Here is a 19,728-nt window from a genome sequence, read left to right on the forward strand (position 1 = left end):
CCCAAAGATTAAACTGGTGAAACCAATGGATATGCTAAAGAGATATCTCCATGAAATATTAGAAATTCCTGAGGCAAGTTTACCAGCCTTCAACCAGGTGTACTATATTCCACAAAAGGAACTGTCTCAACAAGAGAAAAAAGATTTCCTAGATGTGACCGCCTTTCTGGAAACTTCCGAAACTGAACAAGCCCAGGCGGCTGCTTTGGTAGCTACTGTAGCTCTAATTCCTGATAAGAAATGGCTTTTTCGCTTCTTTTTTAGGAACCGGGATAAAATTATTCCTGGGCCTAAAAATAAATTTGTTTCCTGATATTTCGAAAGAGACCCAGAAAAGGCGCAAACAATTTTTTATTATTCCTGCCGTTCTCCAGCTTGGAGGAGTATTTTATTCACGGTTTTCTTGTAAATGTATCATCCGGTTCAATTCATTTAAATACGTTTTCATGGATCCTTCACATTTGTCATCATTCATATCCTCTAAAAGATCTGAAGGAGTCTAACTTAATATTCTCTGTCCTGTACTAGGTGCTGATTAACCTTTTGTAATTTGCCTTTGATTCTCCTGAATTTTGAACTCTTGGAACCCTTTTATAGTGGACTTGAGTGTTAGAAATTATGTTTATTATACGGTGATGCCCCAGGATACATGATTGACTTGATAGCTGAAGTTTAGCTGAAATTGGGTGGCAGAGCAGGTGAGGGGAAGAGGGGTTGGTGGTTGGGAGGCTAGGATAGGGGAGGGCAGACTTATACGGTCTGTACCAGAGCCGATGATGGGAGGCGGGACTGGTGGTTGGGAGGCGGGAAATACTGCTGGGCAGACTTGTACGGTCCGTGCCCTGAAAAGGACAGGTACAAATTCAAGGTAAGGTATACACATATGAGTTTGTCTTGGGCAGACTGGATGGATAATGCAGGTCTTTTTCTGCCGTCATCTACTATGTTACTTTGTTACTATGATAGATCTTCCGACCAGAAAGAGAACCAGAGCGTCACATACTTATTTGAACCTCTACAATCCAAGCTGCATTGGACTCAGATACAAATCAACCTATGCATCCAATTTTTCTTACTTAAGTAAACAAAATGTGGAATGCACTATGAAAGAGTGTGAAAGCGATTCCCGACCATCAAAACTTCAGGCGATCATTAAAGACCTATCTGTTTTGCAAGGCCTACCCTACTGGCCCTAATTAAATGCCTCAACTCTGCAATGCATCAATACCTTACATCGCATTGGACATTATATATTCCTTTATTTCCTTGTCCCTTTTTGTACCTGTTTACTCTAACCTTATCTAACCCTTATTTTAAACTAGTAAAAAAGGCCCGTTTCCGAAACCAATGAAACGGGCGCTAGCATGTGGATTTTTTGTGTGTGTGTGTGTATGTGTCACAGAGTTATTTTTTGTGTGTGTGTGTGAGGGTGCGGTGTGTGTGCAGGTTGTTGATGATGGAGGTGGTGCGTTGGTGTGCGGTTGTTTCGTTAGTTTGGCAGCCAGTCTCCAGCGATTCCTAGGCAGGGAAGGAGTACTCCTCCCCCTTCCTTGGTCGCTGTTTGCTGCTGGCTGGGTCGTGGGTAATCCTTCCAGCTGGGCCGCAGCTTGTCCTGTTCGCTCACGTCCCAGATGGTGACGGGCATGTTGTTTTCCGGCTCCTCTGACTCCATGTCAAGCGATCCCAAATATAGTCTGTGCTATAGGCCCTCTGGCACTCTTCAGTACTGGCATTAGGCATTTAAAAATTTCTTCCCCCCCCCCCCCTCCCCTGGTCTATTTTTGCACCTACCCACAGCAGGAATATTCTTCTCTCGTTCCAGCGGTGGTTCTGTGCTCTCCGTGCTGCACAGATAATGAGCCATTCTGCTGGGGAATGCTCCTCCCTTATCGTCACGTAGTTTCCTCTGATTGGTCCGTCTTATGTTGCCTAGTGTTGCCTGGGAATGGTGTTGTGATGGTCCTTTGTGTTTCAGAATGTTGGGGGTGTTTTTTCTGATTGGTCCATCATGCGAGGGCGGGGCAGAGAGACATGGTCAGTGTTCTGGCTTCACCACCATGAATCCATGAACCCTTCAGGGAGTGACTGAGTGACTTCAGAACGTTGTCTTCAGAACGTTGAGGGTGAGTTTTATTATAGTAGATTGTATTTAACATCTACCGGACTTGGCGATCGCCTTTTACGGTATTATATAAGCCACATTGAGCCTGCTAATGGGTGGGAAAATGTGGGATATAAATGTTACAAATAATAATAATATTCCTTGAGAAATGCTGAAATATAATAACACTTTGCTGGATCAAGTGTATAACCTTGAAATATGTTATAAAAATGCAAAAATAAAATTTAAAAAAAGGAATATCACCTGGGACACGCGGTTGCCGGGCTGTAGTTCCAAATTGACAGACGTTGGACACGTGTAGATGCCCTACGTGCCGTAGTAAAAAGGGCCCCTTAACCCTTCATTGCCTCAGGTACAAACTTAGGGACCCTTTTACTAAAGGACATTAAGCGCTTTTTTTTTTTTACAAAGCCGCGCTAGTGATTCCCGCGCGGCAAATGAGAGGAAGCCCATAGGAATTGAAAGGGCTTCCTTTCATTTGCTGCACCGAGAATCAGCAGCGCTGCTTTGTAAAAAAAGGCCCTAAGTGTTAACTGGACTTTGCGTAGGACAACCAGGCTACCGCAAATTGCATGAAAGCATTTTGAGGTATTTTGCCTCTTTGCATGCGCATAAATTAGTTTGGAAAAGTATTCTTTGAGGAGGTGTGTCTTGGATGGGGAGTGAGCACGCATGTGTTTGCATTATTTATTCATTTATTTGTTGCATTTGTACCCCACATTTTCCCACCTCTTTGCAGGCTCAATGTGGCTTACATAGTACCGTGAGGTGTTAGCCACCTCCGGTGATGAAACAAATACAGAGTGGAGGAGTGGCCTAGTGGTTAGGGTGGTGGACTGAGGAACTGAGTTTGATTCCCAGCACAGGCAGCTCCTTGTGACTCTGGGCAAGTCACTTAACCCTCCATTGCCTGCCGCATTGAGCCTGCCATGAGTGGGAAAGTGCAGGGTACAAATGTAACAAAAATAAAAAAAAACATTCGAGAATCAAGAGAAGTAGAGTGATATATTGTTCATTGCAGGTTATGGCTTCGTTGTGTTGCTGAGTTCAGTTACTTAAGTTGGATCAGTAGTGTATGCCTTTACGAACAGATCGGTCTTTGGTGATTTCCGGAAATTGAGGTGATCCTGCGTTGTCTTTATGGCTTTCGGTAATGCCATAAAGTTGCGTGCTTATATAGGAGAAGCTGGATCCATAAACTGATTTGTACCTGAGTCCCTTGCAGCTAGGGTACTGAAGATTTAGGTATGTTCGTAAAGTTCTAATTGTCTTTCTAAGTGTGCGCTAGCTGGTTAATGTAGGGTTAACACACTTGAGGCCTCCTAAATAGGAGATGTGAGTGCTCTGCTGTTGTGTTTTTGCAGGTGCAGAGCATTAATGGGACTTACGCTTTTATTCTGTAACAGAATCTGGCCGCCCAGATGGCCATTACAGAATTTGCTTTCAGCGCTCTGCAGTTTGGTACCCAAACCTTGGGTGACGTTTATAGAAGTCCACTATAAGGCAATCAGAAAGGGAAATAAGGTATCTTGGGTTTGCTATTGTTCCAAAGACTGGACACAAAGACTGAAGTGAAGGAGTAGCCTAGTGGTTAGTGCAGTGGGCTTTGATCCTGGGGAACTGGGTTCAATTCCCACTTCAGCTCCTTGTGACTCTGGGCAAGTCACTTAACTTTCTGTTCTGTGTCTGTACATAAGTACATAAGTAATGCCATACTGGGAAAAGACCAAGAGTCCATTGAGCCCAGCATCCTGTCCCTGACAGCGGCCAATCCAGGTCAAGGGCACCTGGCAAGCTTCCCAAAGGTACAAAGAAGTACCTGAATATATGTAAACCACTTTGAATGTAGTTGCAAAAACCTCAGAAAGGTGGTATATCAAGTCCCATTTCCCTTTCCCCCTTTCCCTTATGACATCACAATATCAGAAGAGAGCCAAGTATTGGGCAATCAAGCCATTGTGATATCACTGATGAGGTTGGCTCTTATTGGTGGAATGAGTGGAGGAGTAGCCTAGTGGTTAGTGCAGTGGGCTTTGATCCTGGGGAACTGGGTTCAATTCCCACTGTAGCTCCTTGTGACTCTGGGCAAGTCACTTAACTCTCCATTGCCCCTGGTACAAAGAAGTACCTGCATGTACCATGTAAACTGCTTTGAATGTAGTTGCAAAAACCACAGAGTGGTTGCTAGTGGAGGAGTAGCCTAGTGGTTAGTGCAACACACTTTGATCCTGGGAAATTGAGTTTGATTCCCTCAACAGCTCCTTGTGACTCTAGGCAAGTCACTTAAGTGTTACATAAGTGTTGCCATACTGGGACAGACTGAAGGTCCATCAAGCCCAATATCCTGTTTCCAACAGTGCCCAATCCGGGTCACAAGTACTTGGCAAGGTCCCAAAAACAGTGCAATGCATTTTATGCTGCTTATCCCAGAAATAAGCAGTTGATTTTCCCAAGTCCATTTTAATAATGGCTTATGGACTTTTCTTTTAGGAAGCTATCCAAACCTTTTTTTTAAACCCCACTAAGCTAACTGCTTTTACCACATTCTCTGGCAATGGATTCCAGAGGTTAATTACACATTGAGTGAAGAAATATTTTCTCCGATTCATTTTAAATTTACTACTTTGTAGCTTCACTGCGTGCCCCCTAGTCCTAGTATTTTTGGAAAGAGGAAACAAGCGATTCACATCTACCCATTCCACTCCACTCCGTATTTTATAGACCTCTATCTCCCCTCAGCTGTCTTTTCTCCAAGCTGAAGAGCCCAAGCCGTTTCAGTATTTTCTCATTAACCCTTAACCACTTAACTCTCCATTGCTCCAGATACAAATAAGTACCTGTATATACTAGTAAACCGCTTTGAATGTAGTTGCAAAAACCACAGAAAGGTGGTATATCAAGTCCCATTTCCCTTTCTTTTTCTAAATATGTTTGGTAGTACTGCTGTTTTAACAATAACGTTCTGTGGTTTGTAAGCAGCGTTGCATACTTAACATGCGTTCTGTGCTTGTTGAAAATGCTTTACATCAGATATTTATTTTCTATTTCTAGTAATGAATGCTTTCCAAACCAGGAAAGGAAAAAGCAGGCATGTTCCGACCCCAGGGCGTGCTGTGAATACTGTTTGTGTTCAGCTTCTAAACAAATAGATTTGGCTTCCTGTCCATGCGGTCAGCTTAAATCCGTTAACTGCTCCTTGGTATTCCTGTAGCATTAGCGCTGTGCCTGGTTAAATTCCGGATGCTGAAACTGCTTCCCCTGTTCGCTAGACGAGCTGTGTGGCCTTTTCCTATTTTTCAGCATTTGATTTTGCATCGGCATTGCCGTATGGGGTAAAGGTTGGTATAATCATTTCTCACTGGGGTTCTTTTCCTGCTCATCTGCCATCTTGTAAGCCACATTGAGCCTGCAAATAGGTGGGAAAATGTGGGATACAAATGCAATAAATAAATAAATAAATCTTTTGTTCTGTGTTTGTACATAAGTACATAAGTAATGCCATACTGGGAAAAGACCAAGAGTCCATTGAGCCCAGCATCCTGTCCCCGACAGCGGCCAATCCAGGTCAAGGGCACCTGGCAAGCTTCCCAAAGGTACAAACATTCTATACATGTTATTCCCAAAATTGTGGATTTTTCCCAAGTCCATTTAGTAGCAGTCTATGGACTTGTCCTTTAGGAAAGTGTCCAACCCCTTTTTAAACTCTGCCAAGCTAACCGCCTTCACCACGTTCTCCGGCAACGAATTCCAGAGTTTAATTACGCGTTGGGTGAAGAAAACTTTTCTCTGATTTGTTTTAAATTTACTACACTGTAGTTTCATCGCATGCCCCCTATGAGGTCCTGAAAGCTTCTGTACTTCAGGGTCGATATTCAAAGCCATTTAAACAGGCCAGAAATGGCTCCTGGCCGGTTGCATTGCGTGGTCAGGGAATCACCGCTCTTTTTCAGTGGCACTTAACTGGTTAGTGCCGAACTTGAAACCAGCTATTTTGAGGGCGTCAGGGGGGTGGAGTCAGCACTTAACCGGCCAAGGTAGCCCTATAAATAGGACCATGTAAAAGTCAGTCCTATCCTTTTGCAGTTGGTCCTAGCTGGTTAAGTGCTGAATATCGCACTTAGGGGTCCTTTTTACACCCAATCCCTCCAACTGGAAATTTGCATCAGAGAGAGAAGGACACTTCAGGCCTGGAGCACACATTGGTATTCAAAAGGCCCCATGCACATTTTGGAGGTCAGAGGTAGGGTGGTGGTGGCAGGGGAAAAGGGAAGGGAGAATATTTTGGCCACAGCAGGGACAGGGGGAGGGAAGGAGAAATGCGGAGCTTGGTTGAAGTAGGGTTGGGTGGTAAGAAGAAATGCTGGATACCTGGGAGGAGGAAAGGAGAGATGTTCGACTCAGTGGGAGGGGGGAGAGTGAAGAAGAGATGCTGGCACCTGGGTGGGGGGAGGGAAGGGGAGACGCTGTATTAAGGGGGGAGGAGGGGAGAGGACACATGGCTGAAGGTGCTGAAGGTTCACGTAGAAATCTTTCTGCACAGAATTAAAAAAAAAAAATAGTTTGGGGATATTACCTTAAATCACAGAGAGCTTGGCCTAGTGGTTAGGGTGGTGGACTTTGGTCCTGGGGAACTGAGGAACTGAGTTGGATTCCCACTTCAGGCACAGGCAGCTCCTTGTGACTCTGGGCAAGTCACTTAACCCTCCATTGCCCCATGTAAGCCGCATTGAGCCTGCCATGAGTGGGAAAGCGCAGGGTACAAATGTAACAAAAATAAAATAGATACTATTGGAGATTCTACATGGAATGTTGCTACTATTGGAGATTCTACATGGAATGTTGCTATTCCACATTCCACTAGCAACATTCCATGTAGAAGGCTGCGCAGGCTTCTGTTTCTGTGAGTCTGACGTCCTGCACATACGTGCAGGATGTCAGACTCACAGAAGCAGAAGCCTGCGCGGCCACATTGGTGATCTGCAAGGTCCGACTTCTAGTGGAAGAATAGCAACATTCCATGTAGAATCTCAAATAGCAGCAACAGTGGAGGAGTGGCCTAGTGGTTAGGGTGGTAGACTTTGGTCCTGGGGAACTGAGGAACTGAGTTCGATTCCCACTTCAGGCACAGGCAGCTCCTTGTGACTCGGGGCAAGTCACTTAACCCTCCATTGCCCCATGTAAGCCGCATTGAGCCTGCCATGAGTGGGAAAGCGCAGGGTACAAATGTAACAAAAATAAAATAGATACTATTGGAGATTCTACATGGAATGTTGCTACTATTGGAGATTCTACATGGAATGTTGCTATTCCACATTCCACTAGCAACATTCCATGTAGAAGGCTGCGCAGGCTTCTGTTTCTGTGAGTCTGACGTCCTGCACATACGTGCAGGATGTCAGACTCACAGAAGCAGAAGCCTGCGCGGCCACATTGGTGATCTGCAAGGGCCGACTTCTACATGGAATGTTGCTAGTGGAATAGCAACATTCCATGTAGAATCTCAATAGCAGCAACAGTGGAGGAGTGGCCTAGTGGTTAGGGTGGTGGACTTTGGTCCTGGGGAACTGAGGAACTGAGTTTGATTCCCACTTCAGGCACAGGCAGCTCCTTGTGACTCTGGGCAAGTCACTTAACCCTCCATTGCCCCATGTAAGTCACATTGAGCCTGCCATGAGTGGGAAAGCACAGGGTACAAAAATAACATAAAATAAATATATGGTGTTAGAAGGTTCACCTAGAGCAGGGGTTCTCAACTCAGTCTTCAGGATACACCTAGCCTGTCAGGTTGTCAGGATATCCACAATGAATATGCAAGAGATAAATTTGCATCCACTATCTCCATTGTATGTAAATCTATCTCATGCATAGTCATTGTGGGTAGCCTGAAAACCTGACTGGCTAGGTGTGCCGAATAGTGGGTTGAGAACCTCTGACCTACAGTGTTAGATACTCTTAGGCTGGTCCCGACACAGAGGTACAGTGGGGGAAATAAGTATTTGATCCCTTGCTGATTTTGTAAGTTTGCCCACTGACAAAGACATGAGCAGCCCATAATTGAAGGGTAGGTTATTGATAACAGTGAGAGATAGCACATCACAAATTAAATCCGGAAAATCACATTGTGGAAAGTATATGAATTTATTTGCATTCTGCAGAGGGAAATAAGTATTTGATCCCCCACCAACCAGTAAGAGATCTGGCCCCTACAGACCAGGTAGATGCTCCAAATCAACTCGTTACCTGCATGACAGACAGCTGTCGGCAATGGTCACCTGTATGAAAGACACCTGTCCACAGACTCAGTGAATCAGTCAGACTCTAACCTCTACAAAATGGCCAAGAGCAAGGAGCTGTCTAAGGATGTCAGGGACAAGATCATACACCTGCACAAGGCTGGAATGGGCTACAAAACCATCAGTAAGACGCTGGGCGAGAAGGAGACAACTGTTGGTGCCATAGTAAGAAAATGGAAGAAGTACAAAATGACTGTCAATCGACAAAGATCTGGGGCTCCACGCAAAATCTCACCTCGTGGGGTATCCTTGATCATGAGGAAGGTTAGAAATCAGCCTACAACTACAAGGGGGGAACTTGTCAATGATCTCAAGGCAGCTGGGACCACTGTCACCACGAAAACCATTGGTAACACATTACGACATAACGGATTGCAATCCTGCAGTGCCCGCAAGGTCCCCCTGCTCCGGAAGGCACATGTGACGGCCCGTCTGAAGTTTGCCAGTGAACACCTGGATGATGCCGAGAGTGATTGGGAGAAGGTGCTGTGGTCAGATGAGACAAAAATTGAGCTCTTTGGCATGAACTCAACTCGCCGTGTTTGGAGGAAGAGAAATGCTGCCTATGACCCAAAGAACACCGTCCCCACTGTCAAGCATGGAGGTGGAAATGTTATGTTTTGGGGGTGTTTCTCTGCTAAGGGCACAGGACTACTTCACCGCATCAATGGGAGAATGGATGGGGCCATGTACCGTACAATTCTGAGTGACAACCTCCTTCCCTCCGCCAGGGCCTTAAAAATGGGTCGTGGCTGGGTCTTCCAGCACGACAATGACCCAAAACATACAACCAAGGCAACAAAGGAGTGGCTCAGGAAGAAGCACATTAGGGTCATGGAGTGGCCTAGCCAGTCACCAGACCTTAATCCCATTGAAAACTTATTGAGGGAGCTGAAGATGCGAGTTGCCAAGCGACAGCCCAGAACTCTTAATGATTTAGAGATGATCTGCAAAGAGGAGTGGACCAAAATTCCTCCTGACATGTGTGCAAACCTCATCATCAACTACAGAAGACGTCTGACCGCTGTGCTTGCCAACAAGGGTTTTGCCACCAAGTATTAGGTCTTGTTTGCCAGAGGGATCAAATACTTATTTCCCTCTGCAGAATGCAAATAAATTCATATACTTTCCACAATGTGATTTTCCGGATTTAATTTGTGATGTGCTATCTCTCACTGTTACCAATAACCTACCCTTCAATTATGGGCTGCTCATGTCTTTGTCAGTGGGCAAACTTACAAAATCAGCAAGGGATCAAATACTTATTTCCCCCACTGTAGATCACTTACTGGTGCCACTGTCTGGTGATAATAATAGGCCAGGAATTGTTTGAAATAGCAATTAAGAAAACCCAGGCTGTACTTCTGGACCTGATGGCGCTTTCTGGCCTGGTCACTGGAGTCACAGATCTCAGCCCCTTTTAATTTGTGGTTGCACTCATTTTCCATAGCCTTTAGCTTGGCTTCCTGCTAAGACACATTTAAACTTCGCTCAGTAAGAATCAGACTTTATCCTCTTCCACTTAGGTTGCGGCTGCCCTCCATAGCAGATCAAAATCTACATCTCAGTTTCATAAGGGTAGAACATTATATGCAAGCCCGACACCTATTATTCTCTGATTCAGGGTAACTCCAAAGTTTCATGTTTCGTAGGCCAGTTTGGTTGATTTTTCTCTTGTGCTTCAGGTGATCTCGTATTGACTAGGACGCTCTCTCTGTCTGATGAGATGAAGCACCCTCAAAACTATATTTTGTCACCTGTGACAAACCTCAAGCTCAGTGGAATGCATAAGAAGTGATGATATCCATCCTGGGCATAGCTTTTTGCTGAGAAAAGCAGTAGAGTCTCTTAAATGTCTGACAGGATTGTTCCTTCACACAAAGCTTGAGCCTAGAGAGACTTAGCACTGAACATGAATAAATCTGATGCTTTAGTGACAAGGAACTTCGCAATGAAGCTTTGTAGCTATAGGGTGAGGCTCACACAACATCTAAATGCAATGGTATATCCAGGTTTCTGAAAAGATGATCTTTCGGTAGCATAGGAACCCAGCACTTACCAGTAGATAAGGATCATATGGACCCATCCAGTCTGCCAGCAGTCCCCTAGTTACTTGATCTCTGGTTTCACCACCCCCCTCCCCCCAACACCTCTGCCACCTTTTTGGTTCTTCCAGGCACCCACCACTCTCTCTTCCCATCTTCCTTGATCCTTCTTCTCTCCATGCTCCGATCCCTTGCCCCTGAATGCTTTTTCTTGTTGAAAGCGATGCCTTCGTGCATTTTACCGAAACCTTATTAAGAAAATAGAGATAATTACGATGCGTCTTGAGTTGATAAGAACCTGCCACAGTGCATTGATTGATGTGTGCCATGAGAAAACACAGTTAATAAGGTGATCACATAAACTCGTTCATCTCATTCTCAGGAAAATGACCGTCTGCGAGGCCTATTAAAAATGAGGGGGGGGGGGGGGGGGTTAACAAAAGACCCCTGACTGCATTATTTCCCAACACATTTACCATTCAGTAGATGAAACAGGTTTTTTTTTTTTTTTTTAAAAGAAGCCAGTGCAGAAGAGCTAATGGGGAACTGCTTCAATATTAGGTATATTATGGAAGGGATTACCAGAAGACCTGGCTCCCACCAGCAGGGAGCAACCAGAAGAAAGACAGGCGGGCAGCAGGGAGTGAATGAAATCTCTGTAAGTGCCTGAAGGAATTAGAGCAGATGAAGAATACAGGAGATTGCCCCCCCCCCCCCCCGGCCCTTGATTAAAGGGGCCATGTTTGCTGTGCTTTGGGGGCGACACGCTGAGCCAGGCTGATCTCCCTTGGCAAAACTTGCCGGTGGAAAAGCTTACACCGGTTAAATGAAAATGTCATCCCCCGAGGGGCCAAGGAACAACTAGGGCGAATTGCTCAATCTTCAACCCAGCATGAGAAACAACTTTGTCGCTCCCCTCTCTCTCCCCTTCCCACCCTTGGTTTTTCATTCCCAGTGGGCTCTGCTAATTTCAGAGTCAGCTTTTTAATCTATTCTCCGCTTTACCTCTTGCTGTCCATATTATCCGTCCTCCAGACTTTTTCCCACTCAATGGTGCTTGAAGTGCTTTCTTTCCTTTCCATACTTTATTAATTTTTGCTTGTTACTCCCCCCCTTCCCCCAACCCTTAAACACACATTACTTACTTTCTTGTTCACTCATTGTGTTCTGCATGGCCATACAAACTTTGCATTTTTCGGTAGCCATGGTGATCCTTTGATTCGTGGCCACTAAATGGTGAGGAAGGGAGAAGAGGAGGGAGAACTACATTAGGGAATTGACCTCAGAGCAATCCCAATCCCATTTTGGGTTTTGTAAGCCCACTGTGATCACCGCTCTGACCTCAAGGGTTTGGTGGTACATGAGCTTTTGAGACCACACAGGTCACTTGTCCAAGCAGCAGGGGATCTATGTGGTTGCAAAAGCAGGTATATACGATTTGGGGTCATATATATGACAATAAAAGCTATTATGGATAGTAAAATAATTAAATAAAAAAAACAAACCTAGTTTTTACCAGATCAATTAATGAAAGGCTTGTTTTAAACTTGCTTGTGAAGTCAAGTGTTCAGGTATGAGTGAATTGATGAGCTTGGAGCATACAGTTATCGCATGAGTGAGATTTCAGGCTGACTGGACTGAATGGTACTAATTCCTTTACAATTCTGCCCATTATCAGTATCCTGGACCTATTCCATTGAACTTGATGGATGCCTGCATCGGATCATTGGAAGTCTCTATTGGGATCAGCATAACACCCTCCTTGTGATGTTTGTTTAGTGCCAGAGCTGAAGGTACAGTCCAATCCTCTGATCACGGACTGGAATCAGTCTGAATCCTCTCTTGGGCAGTCTAGTTCCTTCTGCTTGAAATTCGTTATGACCTTGGACAAGCCGCTTAACCTCCGAGTCTCAATTCTAATCCTAGCTCTGCAGATGGCATGTGTTGTGACCTTGGACTAGTCAGCAGTGGCATAGCCACAGGTGGGCCTGGATCAGGCCCACTCAACAGTAGCACACATATTAGCGGTAGCAGGTAGGGATCCCAAGCTCCGCCAGCTGAAGACTTCCCCCTGATGGTAATGAAAAAGCTATTCTCCACGATACCAGCACCTGCGCATGCTCAGTTTTCAGCGCGTGCCTGCTGCGGACTGCTAAGGTGGAAAGAAGCGTTTTCCCGCCAGCTGAGATTTTTTTTTGCCCACCCACTTCTTGTCTAGGCCCACCCAAAATCTGTTGTCTGGCTATGCCCCTGCTAGTCAGATAACCTTCTTGTTTCTCACTTGTAATGATGCATTAATACCATACAGTGACACTTTCTTCTTCTGGGGTTTTTCGGAGCCCTTTCCAAACAAAATCCCGCAATGTGACACCCACCAACAAACCTTCTGAGGAGTCGTCCTCACACTTGGGAACACACTTCCAGAAAGGCTTCACCGAACGTAAGATTATCTCTCTGCTTCAGGAATAGGTGGAAGCCAGGCTCTTCATAAGTACATAAGTAAATACTGGGAAAGACCAAAGGTCCATTGAGCCCAGCATCCTGTTTCCAACAGTGGCTAATCCAGGTCACAAATACCTGGCAAAATCCCCAAAATGTACAAAATATTTTATACTACTTATCCCAGAAATAATCGGTGGAGTTTCCCCAAGTCCATTTTAATAATGGTCTATGGACTTTTCCTTTAGGAAGCCTGCCAAATCTTTTTTAAAACCCTGCTAAGCTAACCGCCTTTACCACATTCTCTGGCAACGAATTCCAGAGTTTAATTACACATTGAGTGAAAAAAATTTTTCTCCAATTCATTTTAAATTTACTACTTTGTAGCTTCATCGAATGCCCCCTAGTCCTAGCATTTTTGGAAAGAGTAAACAAGCGATTCACGTCTACCCTTTCCACTCTACTCATTATTTTACAGATCTCTATCATATCTCCCCTCAGCCGTCTTTTCTCCAAGCAGAAGAGCCCTAGCCGCTTTAGCCTTTCCTCATAGGGAAGTCGTCCCATCCCCTTTATCCTTTTTGTCGCCCTTCTCTGCACCTTTTCTAATTCCACTATATCTTTTTTGAGATGCGGTGACCAGAATTGAACACAATATTCGAGGTGCGGTCACACCATGGAGCGATACAAAGGCATTATAACATCCTCATTTTTGTTTTCTATTCCTTTCCTAATAATACCTAACATTCTATTTGCTTTCTTCTCTCAAGCCTTTCATGGACGAAGCAACTGATTTTCTTATCCACTCCTTCTGCAGCTGATCTCTTTTTCACACACCTTTTCCAAGGGCTAAATTCTATATGTGACGCCTAAAAAAATCGCCGTTGAAAAAACCCCACTCAGCGCTATTCTATAAATCCGCGCTTAAAACTAGGCATGATTTATAGAATAGCGCTTATGCCCGGGAATCGCGACTACATTTAGGCATTGACCATTTACACTGATGGAAACATGGTGCAAATACTCACGTCTGTTTACGCGCAGATCTCACTTTATTTTATAATTATTCACATAACTGAAAGGAACGCTCTCAATCCGCCCGTGGTCCTCCCATTTCTATGCACCCGTTTTTGACTTTGCATGGATCCAGTGCTTAAATGTACGCACATACATTTTAATTAATTCTAATTAGTGCCAATAATTGCTTGTTTAAAAGCCAATTATTAGCGCTAATTAGCTCATTATTCAATTAAATTGCATGTGCAGACTGAAGGAGAGGCTGTCTGTTACTCTGTGATTGTGAACAATCTTCCCCGGGGGTGTAGCCAGACAGCCAATTTTGGGTGGGCCTGAGTCCAAAGTGGGTGGGCATGGAACAGTGGCGTAGCCAGGGGGAGGCGCCAGGGCAGTGGCCGCTCCCCCAAATGGAGTTCTGCCGACGCTGGCGCCTATTTTTTTCAATGTGTTGCATTGAAAATGTGCTCTGGCACCGGCAGAAGTGCGCTCTGGCGCCACTCTGGCGCCGCTCTCACTCCCCCCCCCCCCCCAGCGCCATCAACCTGGCTCCGCTTCTGGCATGGAATTCATGCCCTCCCGTGTCACTAGCCCCCCTCTGCTCTACTCTTCATCCCTCCCTCTACCTGCAAGCCCACAATATTAAATACCTGAGTAGGAGGAGTCTACAAACCCCGCCAGCTGAAGAGTTCCTCCTGCTCAGACAGCCAGCGCTCTTCCAAACAAGCCAGCACCACTTTCCTGGAGCTGATGCCAGTTCAGAAGGCTGTGCATGCATGAAAACTAAGCATGTGAAGAGGGGCTGGTGTTGGTTTCAGCTCCAGGCAAGTGCTGCCTGAGAAGGAGGAAATCTTCAGCTGACGGGGTTTAGGACCTCTGCAAGCCATAGCAAGAGTGCACAATTTTGGGTTGGTTAGAGTTTCACACGTAATCACAAATTACTGGCACAAATCATGCACTAAGAACTACTGTTCTATCAACTGGGTGCACGATTGCCTTATACCACTCAAAAAAGATATAGTGGAATTAGAAAAGGTACAGAGAAGGGTGACGAAAATGATAAAGGGGATGGGACGACTTCCCTATGAGGAAAGGCTAAAGCGGCTAGGGCTCTTCAGCTTGGAGAAAAGGCGGCTGAGGGGAGATATGATAGAGGTCTATAAATAATGAGTGGAGTGGAACGGGTAGACGTGAAGCGTCTGTTTACTCTTTCCAAAAATACTAGGACTAGGGAGCATGCGATGAAGCTACAAAGTAGTAAATTTAATTCGAATCGGAGAAAATGTTTCAACGTGTAATTAAACTCTGGAATTCGTTGCCAGGGAATGTGGTAAAGGCGGTTAGCTTAGCAGGGTTTTAAAAGGGTCTGGACAGTTTCCTAAAGGAAAAGTCCGTAGATCATTATTAAATTGACTTGGGGAAAATCCACTGCTTATTTCTGGGATAAGCATCATAAAATGTATTGAGCTTTTCTGGGATTTTGCCAGGTATTTGTGACCTGGATTGGCCACTGTTGGAAACAGGATGCTGGGGCTTGATGGACCTTTGGTCTGTCCCGGTGTGGCAATACTTATGTACTTATGCCTTTCACAGCTTTCCTTGTGTTCTTTTTGTGTGGGAATAAAAAGCTTCTTATATCAAACCCATAGTGACTCATTGGTCAAGAGGAAGAACAGGAGGCAAACTCACTGCTTCCAAGACTCGTAGCCACAGCTCCACCAACTAAACCCCACCTCCAACATTTCCCAATTGAAGCTACTATTGCTTAGCACTCTCACCCTGGTACTTTCCAGTCAGCATGAAGACATATTTTGGGCATTTTTTTTTCTATGGGAATAATTACCCTTTTATTTTAAGAAAATGCTAAGACGGAAACTGATTTTCTTAGTCCCATGAAACATTGACTTTAACCGTTGTCAAAGTCACTTTAATAGACTCCTGCTTGAGTTCGGTCCCAGTACTGGCAAAGACGTAATGGAATTCACATGTTATTTTGTATGAAAAGAACTTCAAAAGACAATTGGACATGCTTTTAAAGGGAATAGAGATGGATGAGTTGGATCTGTATCTAGACTAAGGAAGACGGCTGATCCATGCACTGAAGATGTTCAGCATATTGGGGGGGGGGGGGGGGGGGGGGAATGGAAAGGAATATTTTTCACTGCTGATGATTTGGCTACAGAGGCACCAGAGATGTTTTTCATCTTCCTCTGGATTATTGTGTGCGGACGAAGCTGCATGCCAATCAGAGAGTTGAACTTTATTGACCTCTGACTTCTTTCTGCCTACCTTTATGTATCATATAACTGCCAAATTCATAAAATCAATCACACAATATCAGGGGCCCTTTTACTAAGCCGCGTAGGTGCTTACGTGTGCCCAACGCGTGACAAATTGGAGTTACCGCCCGGTTACCGCATGGCCCTTGCGGTAATTTCAATTTTGGCGCGCGTCCGCAAAATATTTTTTTTTATTTTCTGGCGCGCGTCAAGTGGCATTTGACGCCCGTAGACCATTACCGCCCGGTTACCGCGTGAGACCTTAACCGCTAGGTCAATGGCTTGTGGTAAGGTCTCACACCCAAAATGGACGCGCGGCAGTTTTCATTTTGCCGCACGTCCGTTTTCGGCAAAAAATTTAAAAAAGGCATTTTTTTTTGTAGGTGCGCTAAAAAATAATTCTGTGCGTGCCCAAAACATGTGTCTACACTACCACAGGCCATTTTTCAGCGCACCTCAGTAAAAGGACCCCTCAGTTGGCTACTCTTACATGTTTCTGTTCTACTGAGCCCAAATTGCATGTTAAAAAGAAAGGATTTGCCCTTTTACCCTCCTTAACAGCAAGAGGTAAACACCTAATTTCCTGTTTTTGGTACCAAAATGTTGGCATACCTGTGTTTGTAAAGGATGTTGGTTCTGGTGATGTGGGACAGTGGTGACATCTAGTGATTTGTTGGGTTAACAGCTGGTCTTATGATTCTTTCCAGTGTCCCAAAGACCCCGAACTCCATAATGATCTGATTCATATGAAACTATGTGAGAAAATGTTTGACATTTTAACATTCTTTGTTGTACCCTAGTACTGACAGTCTAAAAACATACACTATTGCCTCCAGAAACTTTCATTTCCATCTATCAACTTCCACAAGGCAAAACCTAAGGGAATGTGATACCTGTTTGTACATAATAGTTCATTTCTTCAGTAACCGTTACTACTACTACTACTATTTAGCATTTCTATAGCGCTACAAAGCGTACACAATGCTGCACAAACATAGAAGAAAGACAGTCCCTGCTCAAAGAGCTTACAATCTAATAGACAAAAATAAAGCAAGCAAATCAATTAATGTGTAGAGGAAAGAGGAGAGGAGGGTAGGTGGAGGCTGGTTACAAGTGGTTACAAGTCAAAAGCAATGTTAAAGAGGTGGGCTTTCAATCTAGATTTAAAGATGGTCAAGGATGGGGCAAGACGTAGGGGCTCAGGAAGTCTATTCCAGGCGTAGGGTGCAGCCTTTATAATATAAGTCATGGCTTTGAAGATTTATCCCTATATCAAGTGGGCTTTTGTAATTAATTATTATAAATATAAAGGTGTCGATATTCAGAATGATAAGTGTAGTCGCCTTAAGAGTTAAATTGTTGGTTTTGAAAATTTGGGGCTGAGCCAGGACCACTTTATTTTTGACTGAACCACTGGAAAGTTATCAGATGTGACCTGGATGTCACTAAAACCTGGTGTTTACCTCTAGTTCTGCACAAGCAGAAGAAAGTAGAGGTTGGCCAAGGGATGATCCAACACGGGAAATGGTGCTTAAATACAGTTTATTTGCAGCAGGAGTAGAAGGACCCGACACGGGTGGAACTAACCACCTTCCTCAGGGGTCGCAATTAAACTCTCTGTGGGCAAAAAAGGTGTGTAAAATGCTGGTACACCAAACTCTTGTTAAGCATAGGAAAACACAAAGATGAGCTTGTCAAACGAAGCAGCCCGAAGGCAGTCACCATGAAATATTGCAGGAAGGCCTTAGGAAATTGGAAGACTGGGTATCCAAATGGCAGATGAAATTCGATGTGGACAAATGCAAGGTGATGCACATTGGAAAGAATAATCCGAATCACAGTTACCTGATGCTGGGGTCCACTTTGGGGGTCAACACTCAAGAAAAAGATCTAAGTGTCGTTGTAGATAATACGCCAAAATCTTCTGCTTAGTGTGTGGCAGTGGCCGAAAAAGCAAACAGGATGCTAGGAATTATTAGGAAAGGGATGGTGAATACAACTGAAAATACTATAATGCCTCTGTATCGCTCCATGGTGCGACTGCACCTTGAGTATTGCGTTAAGTCTTGGTCGCCGTATCTCAAAAAACATATAGCGGTAATAGAAAAGGTTCAAAGAAGAGCGACCAAAATGGTAAAGGGAATGGAATTCCTCTCATATGAGGAGAGGCTAAAGAGGTTAGGGCTCTTTAGCTTGGAAAAGATACGGACGAGGGGAGATATGATTGAGGCTTACAAAATCCTGCGTGGTGTAGAACGAGTAGAAGTAAATCGATTTTTTACTCGATCCAAAAGTACAAAGACTTGAGGACACTCGAGGAAGGTACATAGAAATACTTTTAAAACAAATAGGAGGAAATAGTTAAGCTCTGGAACTCACTGCTGGAGGATGTGGTAACAGCGGTTAGTGTACCTGGGTTTAAAAAAAAGGTTTGGACAAGTTCCTGGAGGAAAAGTCCATAGTCTGCTATTGAGACAGACATGGGGAAGCAACTGCTTGCCCTGGGATTTGTAGCATGGAGTGTTGCCACAATCTGAGTTTCTGCCAGGTACTTCTGACCTGGCTTGGCCACTGTTGGGAACAGGATACTGAGCTAGATGGACCATTAGTCTGACCCAGTATGGCTACTCTTATGTTCTTATGGGTGAACAACAGAGAGATCCAAGAGGATTTGAATAGGAAAGCAACAGTTGTGGACAAGATCAAATCAAGGAAACTGGTGACGGTTGGGCACATCTGTAAGACTGAAGATGACAAGTTGATCAAAACAGTGATGCTTGCAAGAGCTTAAGGAGTGGGGAAAAGAAGAAGATTGAAAGGAAGATGGTTGGTGGTATCTGGAAATGGATTGGACTGGACATCTAAAGTACAGTACACATGGCTCGGAACAGGAAAGGACCTTGGGCAAGAAGGATGATTCCCACAATTATCTCCAATGGTCCCTAAGGATTATGAGGTGCAGTGAAGAGTCTTCCCCATTCCTTGGTGACCTCTTTGAGGTTTATTGTGATACGTTGGGATACCATGTTGTACACACATCAGTGGAGCTGCCTTGACTGCCTGGGATAGGCTAAAGCAGTTCTGAACATACTAAAGATGGTGATAGTTTACCAGTGTTACAGAAAAAAGAGGTGGATATGCAGCATGCAGGAACCCGGAGAGGAGACTGAGGGAGAAGGGGGCCATAGGAACTGGGAGACCTGAGGTCCCAGTTATTTTTACATTCAACTGTTGCATTCATGAGATACCACAGCTTCCTGGTATTCAAATATACTATTTTTAGATGTGAAAAAAGAGGACCAGACCACGAAAAGAAAAATACCATGCCCTATATGGGCAAAATTGTACAATCTGAAAAGACCAAACATGATTTTAAATTCTTTGTTGGAATAATGAACAATTACAAACAATGTGTCAAAATATTACAAAGGTTTATTTTTCTCTCTGTGAGACAGGCTCGCAACCTGTTGCAAATTACAGACAGAGAAACTGCATTTTTTTTTTTTGGAAAGGAAGGGGAGATAATTTTCCTTCAT

This window comes from Microcaecilia unicolor, chromosome 11 (genome assembly GCF_901765095.1).
Source record: "Microcaecilia unicolor chromosome 11, aMicUni1.1, whole genome shotgun sequence".
Taxonomy (NCBI): Eukaryota; Metazoa; Chordata; class Amphibia; order Gymnophiona; family Siphonopidae; genus Microcaecilia; species Microcaecilia unicolor.